The following is a 13,091-nucleotide window of genomic DNA, read 5'->3' as shown; positions in this document are numbered from 1 at the left end:
CATCACCTGAACAAACACTTCTCCATTTTCAGAACTTAAAAAAAGCAAAAAACTTTAATGCATGAGACAATATTTTCATTGCAAACAAATGAGAAGTAACCTGTAATATATGGGTAAAGCTGCTGAAAGAAACAATACTAACCAAGAGAAAAACTTAATTTGGTAGCCCAGGTTACTCGTATGTGATTTAACTGTTCTATTTAATCTATAAAAAATAACTCCCTGAGTGTTGACGAGCTACTACTGCGGGTGGAGTGTGGATGGTACCTGTCTTAAATATCTGATCTGTGAAGCGCACATTTAAAAACACATTTTATAGGGACTTCCCTGGTGGTCCAGTGGCTAAGACTCTGCACTCCCAATGCAGGGGACCCGGGTTCAACCCCTGGTCAGAGAACTAGATCCCACATGCAGCAACTAAAAGCTCCTGCACGCCGCAACGAAGGTCCCACGTGCTGCAACTAAGACCCGGCACAGCCAAATAAATAAATAAATATTTTTAAAACCCCACATTTTTATAATTAAAAAATAGGAATGGAAATATATATTTAGTGCTCGTTTCGGCAGCACATTTACTAAAATTGGAACGATACAGAGAAGATTAGCATGGCCCTCTGTGCAAAGATGACACGCAAATTCGTGAAGCGTTCCATATTTTTTGAGAGAGTGGCATGGACTTATATACACTACCAAATGTAAAATAGATAGCTAGTGGGAAGCAACCGCATAGCACAGGGAGATCAGCTCGGTGCTTTGTGACCACCTAGAGGGGTGGGATAGGGAGGGTGGGAGGGAGACGCAAGAGGGACGGGATATGGTGATGTATGTATATGTATAGCTGATTCACTTTGTTATACAGCAGAAACTAACACACCATTGTAAAGCAATTATACTCCAATGCAGATGTTAAAAAAAAAGAAATATATATATCTACACTCAGGAAGAATAACCCACGGGAGCTTATTTTCATATTTGAATTCAAAATACCTTTAAAAATTTAGTTTAACATAACAGTTCCAGGAATACCACAAGCATGTTCATGCTGGTGACTTTCTATCAGAAAAAACCAGAAAGAGAGGAGCCTGGTCGACAAAAGATCTTTAGAGAGGAAAAAAATGCATATGTTATTACAATTCTTTGAAGCTGAGATAGAGCAGTTCTTTATCTAAAACTTCTAAGCAATGTGAACATCTTCAGTAGGTGAAAAGGCATTCCCTAAACTTTCATGCCTGGAAATGCACTCCTCAGTTGCAAGAACTTGAAAGTTAGACAATATGGAAATTCCCAAGATCTAGCTGTTTATGGGAACAAAGTGTTTTACAAACAGGGACATTAAATGCCTTGGCTAAAGTCAAAATGACACTGTCTAAAGCATACAGTCTATCATTGTGCTGAGTAATAATTACTCATTCATTTGTCTTGCTGGGAATACATCTGCGGCATTTAAATTCAAGGAGGCTGAATCCTCAGTAGAGCCTGTTGTTCTGTTTTATATCTGGGTAGTTCATTTTGGGAGGAAGCTTCCACATAATGTATGATTAATAATCCCTTATTGAGAATATGTCCCGTAGAGCTGGTGACCCTCTTATAGAAAGACTTTTTGTTTGCAGTATCTAAAGGCTTAGGTCTTGGGCAAAATAATGGCCTGCTGTGGCTTACTGAGTTTCTCTTCTAGAAAATTTGAGCAGACATTGAGAGCGTGGTGGTGATTATAACTCTAAAGTAAAGAGTTATGTTGGGGGACTTCCCTGGTGGATCCAGTGGCTAAGACTCTGCGCTCCCAATACAGGGAGCCCGGGTTCAATTCCTGGTCAGGGATCTAGATCCCACATGCTGCGACTGAAGATCCTGTGTGCTGCAACTAAGACCCGGTGCAGCCAAATAAATAAATAAATATATTTTTTAAAAAAAAGAGTTATGCAGGGAGGCTTTCTAATAATCAGCTTGTCACAGCCTTGCAGGTTCAGGCCATGAAGAGTTGAAGCACTAAATTCATTTTTTTTTCCTTCTATAACCACAATACCCAGGTCAATTCTAACAAAAATAAGAACACAATTCTCATTCCGTATCCAAATTTCCCCAACTTTTCCCAAAGGCCCTGACAGCCGATTTTGGTTCCCAGGTGGGGTGTGATCAATGATCCCCCGTTGCCATTTCTCCGTCTCTAGCTGGTAACCCCTACAGCACTGCACCCCCCCCCCCCGTCGCCTGAATTACTTTAAATTGAAATTGTTATTGAGACCATTGTAGATTCACATGCTACATGTAAGAAATAATAGAGCTGCACTTTGCCCAATCTCCCCAGTGATAAGTAATATTTTACAATACTGTAGGATTCTATCACAACCAGGATGCTGATATTGATACAACCCACTGAACTTTTTTGGATTTTCCTAATTTAACTTGTACTCATGTGTGTGTATATGTGTGTATGTGTTTAGTTCTACACCTATGTTCGTTTTTGAATAATCATTTCAGCTAAAATGTATGGAGTACCTGCTATCTACCTGGCACTGTTCTAAGTTCTTTACATGTATAATCTCATCTAATACTCATGTACAAAGTACTATATACTTAGCCCCATTTTACAGATGAGAGAGGCTAAATGACGTGGCAGTGGCAGAGCAGGGCCAATTCACTTTACCACCAGGCCACACATCTCTCATTACTACAGAGCACCTCTCAGTTACAGTACTCAGCCCTGTGGAGCTAGACTGTGTCCAGAGGGCCAGGAGGCTGGGAACACACTTCTTAAATAGCTATAAAAGTCAATGTCTCTTACAGGGGATTTTTAGGTGAAATTATTCAATCTGATACTATAATGGTAGATATAAGACATTACGCATTTGTCAAAACCCATAAAACTGTACAACACAAAAGTGAACCCTAAGTGAAGTATGGGTTTTAATAAATAATAACGTATCAGGGCTTCCCTGGTGGTGCAGTGGTTAAGAATCTGCCTACCAATGCAGGGGACACGGGTTCCAGCCCTGGTCCAGGAAGATCCCACATGCCGCGGAGCAACTAAGCCCGTGCGCCACAACTACTGAGCCTGCGCTCAAGAGCCCACAAGCCACAACTACAGAGCCCGCATGCCACAACTACTGAAGCCCAAGTGCCTAGAACCCGTGCTCCACAGCAAAAGAAGACACCGCGATGAGAAGCCCGTGCACAGCAACGAAGACTCAACACTGCCAAAAATAAATAAAAATAAAATAAAATTTAAAAAATAATAACGTATCAGTATTGGTTCATCAATTGTAACAAATGTACCACACTATTGCAATACGTTAATAATAAGGGAATGGGGGAAGGAAGAGGATGGGAACTCTGTACCTGTGCTCAATTTTTCTGTAAACCTAAACTAGCTCTAAAAAATAATCTATTAATTTACAAAACAGAAATAGACCCACAGACATAGAAAACAAACTTATGGTTACCACAGGGGAAAGGGAGGGGGGGATAAATTAGGAGTTTGGGATTAAAATATACACACTACTATACATAAAATAGGTAGTCAACGAAGACCTACTGTATAGCACAGGGAACTATACTCAATATCTTGTAATAAGCTATGATGGAAAAGAATCTAAAAAAGAATATATGTATGTGTGTATATATGTATATATATATATATATATATATATATATATATATATATATATACACATATATACACACACACACACACACACAAACTGAATCACTTTTCAGTACACCTGAAACTAACACAACATTGTGAATCAACTATATTTCAATTAACATTTAAAAAATAATAATCTATTAATTTAAAAAATAGTTTAAAAAAAGTCAATGGTTCTTTCAGATGGACCTGACCACAAAGTAACTGAAAAAACTTTTATCTTTGGAAATCTCCAAACTGTGGTCACTGAGCATTTATATTTCACCAGCTGCCTTACATTATCTGAAGTGGCAGGAATATAGTGACAAAAACTCAGGCACTTAGAGGGTGCCCTGGGGATGTGTGTGGCTTTTTTCCCCTCCACATCTTCCCCTGCACGGACCTCAGAGGCTGAGCAGAACGCAGGCAGACAGAGTAAAGTGCCTGTAATTCCCATCCATTCCTGGGCCCTGTGGAATTTGAACTTATGTTTACTGCGTTGTCACTTGGACATTAAATCTTAACTGTCAAAATATTCTTCAAGGCAGAGAGAGGAGTTCAGCATGGTATCCCAAAATGTCTTTTCCATACTCTTTTTGGCAGCTCTGAAAGAAAATGTTGCTACTACTCTCAAAAATATTGTTTTTATGTTCCCATGGAAATTCACAAAGGGAATATTATATTTAATCTTTACCACAAGCAGAAATACTTATTTCTGATGGAAATAATATTAGACATGGAAATCATGGAAAATATTATCTAAACTTTTATATTGAGTAAGAAATCCATCCTGTACCTCTAGAGTATTGTACACCTAGAGCAATCAGGAAAATGGCCAGTGACTACCCACTGTGGAAATTGTTCCTTTGACAAACATGCTATGCTCCCAGGCAAACTGTACCTCTACACATTATCATATAAAATCAGAGAGACAAATTAATCTTAGGAGCTATTTGGAGGAAGATATCTGAACATACCTCACCCTCCTCCGCCCCAAATCACAATCCAATATTAACTCATAATCTTTTTCATTGGCTTTGGTAATTGTACCCTTTGAAGACAATCTGTGAATATGCATATAGCCCTTAGGCACTTTAATTGCCATTTCATCCAATTAACAGATAATTAAAAATGCTTTGTGTGAGCACCTTTTCCCCTTTCCTTTTATCACCAAAGAGTGAGCAGTGCCTGTAAGGATGAAGTGCAGGAAGCAGTCACAGCAATGGGAGACGTCAGATGTATCAAAAGCAAACAGCCAACTTCCTCCCATCTCACTTGGTCACTTGACCCTCTAGGTTTGGGTTTTAACTCCTTTAACGAGTTAACTAGTTCTTATGGGACTAGTCGTGAGATGTTTCCAAAGTTTCAGTATGTTGCTAGAGTCATCTTCATGTAGAGTGTCATGGACAGATTATTTTCAGAGCAAATGAGGACCAAATCATACTTACTGCTAAACTGGCAGCAAGATCCATTTAATACTGCAACCAGTCTTTTCCACACTCATCAATGGGAGGAAATGGGCATAGATAGCCTCAAGAAAAGGAACCTGACTAGATAGAATAGTCAAGTAACTATATTTTAAGGGATTTTTTTTTTCCTATAACAACCAAGATGGGCTATCAAGTTAACCTATGGTACTGAACAACTATCAAATCTCAACCTCCATCCAGGTTTATTTCTTGTTCATGCAATGAGTCCAACATGGGTCGGCAGAGGTCTCTGCTTCATTTAGTCTCTTGGGGCCCAGGATAATGGAGGTTTCTTGCTAACTCATGATCCCGCCATCACTGAAGTAGGGAAAAGAGGGGTGCCGTTGACACCACCAATTAAATGCTTCCACTTGGAAGTGACACATGTCAATTCCACTCATATTTCATTGCCTGAAGCAAGTCACTGGCTAAGCTTAACTTCAAGGGGGCTGGAAATTGCAATCTTAACAGGGACCCAGAAGGAGGAAAACCAGAATATTTGTGAGTAGATCTGCTTGTTCCCTGTGACTGACTCATAGGAGTTTAATAATAGTGTGCAGTTTGATAATTTAGCGTCTAGTGTTTTGATGCTATGTGAGTGACCCTGAAGGTCTATGATAAGATCTATTGTCTTGCAGGAGGCAGATATTTAGCTAAAGAGTTAGCTCTGTGTTTCCCCACTTGTTGTCACATTCACTGTAATTGAAGGAAAGTTATTAAAAACTGTGTCTCTTATAAGCATACTTAGTTGTCCCTTATGAGAACGTTTTATTGTTTTAGGAACTAAGAAAGGCTTTGTCTTCCATTGAAGAGTTGGCATGTTTCCAGTTGGGAATTAATTAGAATCTGTTGACTCTGCAGAGAACTAGGTTATAAACTTTGAATTAGCCCCAAGAGTTAACCTTATTTTCTTATCTGCTTTTAACCTTGTTTTCCTCCTTTGTAATTAATTGTAGAACAATGGTATTATATTTGTCCTTTATATATACTACCTCAAGCCCTTTTGTGAAAGAGATGGAGAATGAATAAAGAATTGGAATTGAAAAAAAAAAAACTGTCACTTTGTTAAAAACAATCGTTTTCCTGGTTGTGATGTTGTACTATAGTAATGCAAGATGTTACCACTGGGGGCACCTGAGTGAAGGATACACAGGGTTCCTGTGAATTATTTCTTACAACTGCATGTGAATCTGTAATTATCTCAAAGTTAAAAGTTTTTAAAAAAAATCTACAATAGCCTCCCAGAGATGGTTGACTGCTAGTGCTGGTGCTTTAAGTCTATTTAAAGGACTTGAAAATGTCAAGATTCTCTTTCAAACCAATAATTTAATGAAGAAATGAAATGTCCAATTTACCATATAATAAGATTCATGTGGCAAAGACTTGAACCACAGTCAAGGGATATTTCCATGAATTACTAATTTAAAAAAAAGACACAAGATTTATACATAAAGAAAGTGAGTACTCACTCTGTCTCTTTCTTTTCCTTCCTTCTTCCTTCCCTCCTATCTTTTCTTTCTTTCTTCCTTTCTTTCTTTCTTTCTTCCTTCCTTCCTTCCTTCCTTCCTTCCTTCCTTCCTTCCTTCCTTTCTTTCTTTCTTTCTTTCTTTCTCTTTCTTTCTTTCTTTCCTTTCTTTCTTCCTTCCTTCCTTCTATCCTTCCTTCCTTTCTTTCTCTCTCTCTCTTACATTTTTTCTTTTAAAAGATACAATTAAGTCCCTCCTATTGCTAAAGACTATGGTAAGCAATTGGTAAAGAAGACAGGTGTCTGCCCACACAGTGCTTATGTTTTAAAGGAGGAGACAGTAAAATTGCAATTGTGATACATGCTTAGAGGAAAAGTAAGAGAGGGCTGAGATGAGATAAGGGGAGGGAGGAGCCACTGTAGACAAGATGGCCATCTGAGGAGGTGGAGGAGGAGAAATAACTAGCCCTGTGAAGAGCAGAAGAGCACTCCAAGCAGAGGGAAGAGCACGTGTGAAAGGCCTGGGAGAGAGATGGGTCTGCATGTTTTTGAGAACCCGGAAGGTGGTCAGTATGGCTGGAAGATGGTTGGTAAGGAAAAAGCAAAGATGATGTTGGCAACATTGTGGGCAGAGCAAAATCCTAGTAACTCCAAGTGTTGTTACAGGTGATTGTCAGCTAGGACTGACATAATTACTGATATGTGTTCTAAATTAAACAAGTTTATTGTTGAACTAATAAATCTTAAAGTAGTCATTCTTTGTCTCTCTCCTGTAGATACCACTACTGTTCCCATATTCTTCCATATTCAGTTTCCAAAGAGAAAGCTAACGAACAAGGACAGTAAGCAATTACAAAATGGGAAAGAAAAGTTAGAATTAGTACTGTTGCAAGAGCCCTACATATGTAAATAAAACACCGGCAACAGGGAAAGTCCACTTGTTGACACACGTAGGACAAAATATAGGTATATTATGATTCTCAGAGCCAGCTCTTTCCACTGGGATGGACACTCTGCTCCTCGTGTGTTTTCCATCTGCCAAAAATCCTGATAAATGTATTTATAACTTATTTATTTTATTACTAGAGCTTAGGCTAAAATACAATAGCCCTTGCAGAGATAACACTATGACTTGAATTTACATTAAAGACTAAAAGACTATCTTGGGGGCTTCCCTGGTGGCGCAGTGGTTGAGAGTCTGCCTGCCAATGCAGGGGACACGGGTTCAAGCCCTGGTCTGGGAGGATCCTACATGCCGCAGAGCAACTGGGCCCGTGAGTCACAACTACTGAGCCTGCGCGTCTGGAGCTTGTGCTCCTCAACAAGAGAGGCCGTGACAGTGAGAGGCCCGCACAACGCGATGAAGAGTGGCCCCCGCTCGCCGCAACTAGAGAAAGCCCTCCCACAGAAACGAAGACCCAACACAGCCAAAAATTAAAATTAATTAATTAATTAATTAATTTTTAAAAATGGGCAAGTCCTAATTGTCCAATAGAAGGGGACTGTTTGTTAATTAGGAAAAAAAAAAAAAAGACTATCTTGACGAGAGGTTACCTCCTAGGTATAGAGAAGGAATGGCAATAGATGAGAGGATTAAATTAAAATATTGAGTGGATTAAACTTTAATGGTAATACTTTATTAAAGTTGTGAGGTGGGTGCATAATGATAAAACTATTAATCTTTATAATGTTTTGGATTTTTGTATATATTCCTTAATACTTCCTTTATTAAAAGTAGATGATTACCTTCAGATTCTCTCCTAAGAGTAATTTTCAAGCAAATGAGCTCTTAAAAATAGAAAAATTAAAGGAGAGTGGAGGGATGGAAAGGATCATGGAAAAGCCTGAGTCCCCTAATGGCAGATTTCTCAGACTTGAGGAAGCTTAGAGCAAGAAGAGACTTAAGGAGTCAACTAATGCAAGTCCTTCTTTTTAGAGCACTGAATCTGTTCAAGGTCACGGGGCCAGTTGGCGGAGCTGGTGGAGGAGATTGGGGGTGAGAGCCTCACTGACTTCAGTCTGTTGCTCAGCATTACACTACAACTGCTTGGAGTTTCCTCTTGGTTTAATCACTGGTGACACCAAATTTCATTTTAGCAGCACAAGGACTATCTGGAAGTTAGAAGTAGACCTGTTATTTACCGGCAAACTGGAGAAAGTATCTTAAACGAGGATGAAGAGGGGCAAAAGGGACAACCACCATGGCTGAAAAGAAAAAACCACTGAAGAAAGAACTACAGTTGATTCTCCAGGGGGGTGTAAAGCAATGTAGGAAAAAGAGCATCATATCAGGAAGTATAGAAGGAATGCTGCCTGTAAGGACGGTGTCCTCTCCACTGCCCAGAAGCTTACTAAAGCTCATCGTCCAGGTGTGGAGTCTGAAGGCTGAGAGAAGAAGAGAGCTTTGAGAGGGTTTTAAAAAAGACACAGGGCTTCTCTGGTGGCGCAGCGGTTAAGAATCTGCCTGCCAATGCAGGGGACACGGGTTCAAGCCCTGGTCTGGGAAGATCCCACATGCGCAGAGCAACTAAGTCCGTGTGCCACAACTACTGAGCCTGTGCTCTAGAGCCCGTGAGCCACAACTACTGAGCCCACGTGCCACAACTACTGAAGCCCACGCACCTAGAGCCTGTGCTCCTCAACAAGGGAAGCCACCACAATAAGAAGCCCGCGCACTGCAACGAAGAGTAGCCCCCACTGGCCGCAACTAGAGAAAGCCCGCACACAGCAATGAAGACCCAACACAGCCAAAAATAAATAAATAAATTTATTAAAAAAAAAAAAAGACACAAAAGTTAAAGAGAAAAAATGAGGCACAAAGAGAAGAATTGGAGTTTTACCTAGAGAAGCATTATTGAACACTGAACACTAATATTCTATCATTTTCTCCAGTGTGTAGATGTCTGTCTGTAGATAGAATATGTATGCAAATGTCTTCATTTGGCAGCAAAAAGGATTCTAGACTTTAGAGAAAAAAAAATTCCTAACACGTTAAACGTAAGAATGATCTTCTAAAAGGGCCAGCTGTTTCTTCTGTCTGTGCTGGTTTAGGTGCAATGCAGCCAATGTAAGAGTCACTTCTGGTCCACAGGAGAGCAAGAAACATTCTTCTGGTAGGAGCTAAACCTAACTGACTTGCCTCTCAGCACCCTAATTTCAGGTTCTAAGAAACCTACTACACTCAGAGCTGGGGAAGGAAAAGCCACTGGGATCCCTTGGGCCCAGCACTGCACCTGCAGTGTCTCGCAAGCATACTCCGGTCCCTCAGGTTATTAGACAACAAACTGTCACTGGCAGGGAACTTAATCTGATATAAAAGGAAGCAGTTATCCAGGTTAGTGTTCCAAGAAAGTTAAGAACAGCTGCAACTTGGCTGGGAATCTTGTTTATCTTTTTAATTGTGTATATATGCCCAGAGGCTCTCCAATGGTTCTAATATAAAGAATAAATGCTGTGTCGGAATTCAGTAATTAAGAGTCTCCTGTTGTTTCCTGTGTGGTAATTTTCACGGAGACCACTATGATAATTTACTCACATGAGGCTGAGACAGAAAGGAAGTGCCAGGAGAAAACTCAGAAGTAATTAGCAATTCAGGAAGTGCATTTCATAATCAAACCTGCACATGTTGGGTTTTGAGAAAACTCAAGACTACCTTGAGTACAGTGATGTAAAATGACTTCGACTTCAGAACAAATGCCTTTGTTGATAAAATTGATTCCGTCTTTCAGATGAATGTTTTTCTGGGAACTCTCTGGTGGTCCAATGGTTAGGACTCTGCACTTTTACTGCTGAAGGCCCGGGTTCAATCCCTGGTCGGAGAACTAAGATACCACAAACCTCGAGGTGCGGCCAAAAAATATAACAATAATAATAATAATAATAATAATAATAATAATAATAATAGAGGGAAGAAAGAGATATAACCTAAACAAAATAAAGAATATCTATATAAAACCAATAGAAAATATTTTAAAAAATAAATAAATAAATCTTTTTCTAACCTCGCAATAGTTTCTCAGTAGTACCTCCATTTGATGTTTGCTGAGAAGTATTTAGATCAGTGTTTTCAAATGTGAATGTGCAAATGAATTACCTTGTTAAAATGCAGATTCTGATCCAGTAGAGCTGGGGAGGGGCGTGAGATTCTGCACTTCTAACAAGTGCCTAGGAGAGGCCCATGTTGCTCCTCTAGTAAAGATGCTTTGGGTAGTGAGGTCTTAGATAACTTCGAAACTCATCCAGTAGTTGTTTTAGATTTTAAAAGACACTCTCTAAAAACAATAAATTAAGCCCAAGCAACAGGAAGCTAAGATGATTTTCAAAGCTAAATGCTTATGTCTCTTTGGGCCAAGAAGGAGCTCTTGCGAGTTGAGATCGAGAGCAAGCTGGCAGACAAAAACAGTGCCAGGCAAGATGCCACCTGATGGGGGAGATAGGGCTCAGCCTGAATTACCATGTCCATGGGTTTTGGCAAACTCAGGTCTAATCAAGTTCATTTTCAATAATGAATGGTTACAGTCTGGTTGATGGGGTCCAGCAATAATCATAATCGAGCAATAGGCAGTGATTTTGTTCCAAAGGAGTCAATCTGGGTGGAAACTGGATTAGTCTATGTCTAGGTAGGAAGAGACGATGTCCAGGCTTGAGGCAGTGGTTGGGCCCCGGTCAGATGGGCTGAGGCTGTGAGCAGGGTGATTCCTACAAAGAACTGTATCAGTGCAGAAATCCAGTCAATCAGGATGGATGGACATGGAGGTTGAGGGTTAGGGAGAAAGCGCAGTGGGATCCAGGGGCTCATCCAAGAGACACCAGATGCTAGGATTAGGACAGCAAAGCTAATTTCATGCTTCTGAATTTCTGCTGTTAATGTACCATCGGACCTGTTTCCAATTAACTCATGAATGAGGTGAGATTAAGTCTGCAGATGAGATGTCTTCAATACTTGGAGCTAAGTGGTGCTTCAAGAAAAAGTGTGGAGCTGACAAATATTGTGTACCTCCTAGATGCTGAGCACTACACAGGGTGTTTAATACATACTACATAATCATAGTTAATACATACTTGTCAATGTAGGCTTCATCTGTAAGATAACACATGTCAGCTGCTGTGCACCATAGCACATTTTCTAGCACCACACGTGAGTATGTTGATGGAATTTCTTTTTCTTCTCTTATTTCACATCTTGAGTTTTGGTGCCAAGTTTTCTTTTTCATGTGAGGTTTTGTTTCTGCTTATATGATTGTCATTGTTATTTGCCACTGTTTACAATTATATAATATGATTGATTATATAATAGGATTAAAGAATTTTCCTCTAAGAAGATAGGAGAATGAGAAAGATGTAATCCTTTGAAGAGTTATTGGTCAAGTGGGAGAGGAAACCGTTGACATCAAAAATTATAAGTTCTCATAGTCATCTAGATGAGAGGGGAAGGATGAGAGCAGAACCATCTGTGGCCTTCATATGCTCAGCTGAATACTAGCCATTCAAATCAGTGATTCGTCAGGAGAATAACTGTTGAAGTGTGTCAGAATTATTGACATTAAAGAGAGTTTGCAGGGACTTCCCTGGCAGTCCAGTGGTTAAGGTTCCAAGCTTCCACTGCTGGAAGCACAGGTTCAATCACTGGTTGGGGAACTAAGATCCTGCATGCTGTGCAGCGCAGCCAAAAAACAAAAAAAAAAAAGAGAGAGAGTTTGCATTAAACTGGGGTGGAGGAATACTCTTGCAGAAAATGCAAACATTAACCTCGTGCTTATGACAAAAGCCAGCCCAAGAAAAATACCATTTCTTCTCATAGGAAATATGAAATCACCTTCCCATGTGACAAAAACCAAACTGATGAGGAGCTATTTTGGATGTTCTCTGTCCCCATCACTTAACCTCATTTGGCTTCTTATTGCCTTTAACTTGCCTTGTCAAATATCACTGGAGAAGCAGACTGATTGGTTCTCTTAGGAGTTTACAAAGACTGTCTTGCAAAATATAACTTTAATATATGGGGAAGGTAGGTAAATAAAAGGCCAGACAACTACAAAGATGATTCCTAAATTGAGTGTGGTAGTGAGAGCATCAGTAAGTATGGGGTTGGACCTGGTGGCCGTGCTGTGTGAGGTCAGCAGGGTCCAGATGACTCCATGATGACCCTTGTAGCCTAGTGGGTCTGTGAAACTGATTTCTGCCACCAAGATGACTGCTCACCTGACAAAATAACCCCATCCCTTAATTATACCAAAAAGGGAGTTCTTACCATCTACTTTCGGCCACACTGCATTCTAAGGACATTGATTCAGGCAAGAAACACGAAGCTAACAGTATTTTATGGGGTATTTCATGACCCAACACTAAAAAATATTTTCCTCACTGATGCCTGAAATTTCACTGGTGAGGTCTGCCTTTATTTAGTCAGTTTGGGTTGTATAACGTAGCTAGTCCTGGAATTCTGAACAAACTATCACCGGTGCCTTATGCAATGAACAATTTTCTGAAAGCTAGGCATGCCTTAGGTAAGACACCAGAGTCAAAAGGAAATAAT

The 13,091-nt window shown here is 39.9% G+C and overlaps 2 non-coding genes across 2 annotated transcripts; both read left to right on the top strand.

Annotated features, from left to right (window-relative positions):
* Positions 1-551: 551 nt before the first annotated feature.
* On the top strand, positions 552-659 carry LOC114235609 (U6 spliceosomal RNA). The gene has a single exon (XR_003621743.1). It is a non-coding gene; the product is annotated as a U6 spliceosomal RNA (small nuclear RNA).
* Positions 660-10,304: 9,645 nt separating this feature from the next.
* Positions 10,305-10,377, top strand: TRNAK-UUU (transfer RNA lysine (anticodon UUU)). The gene has a single exon. It is a non-coding gene; the product is annotated as a tRNA-Lys (tRNA).
* The last annotated feature ends 2,714 nt before the right edge of the window (positions 10,378-13,091 follow it).

This window comes from Balaenoptera acutorostrata, chromosome 11 (assembly GCF_949987535.1).
Source record: "Balaenoptera acutorostrata chromosome 11, mBalAcu1.1, whole genome shotgun sequence".
Classification (NCBI taxonomy): Eukaryota; Metazoa; Chordata; class Mammalia; order Artiodactyla; family Balaenopteridae; genus Balaenoptera; species Balaenoptera acutorostrata.
The sequence above is the reverse complement of the archived record's forward strand: the minus strand, read 5'-3'. Positions and strand labels throughout refer to the sequence as shown.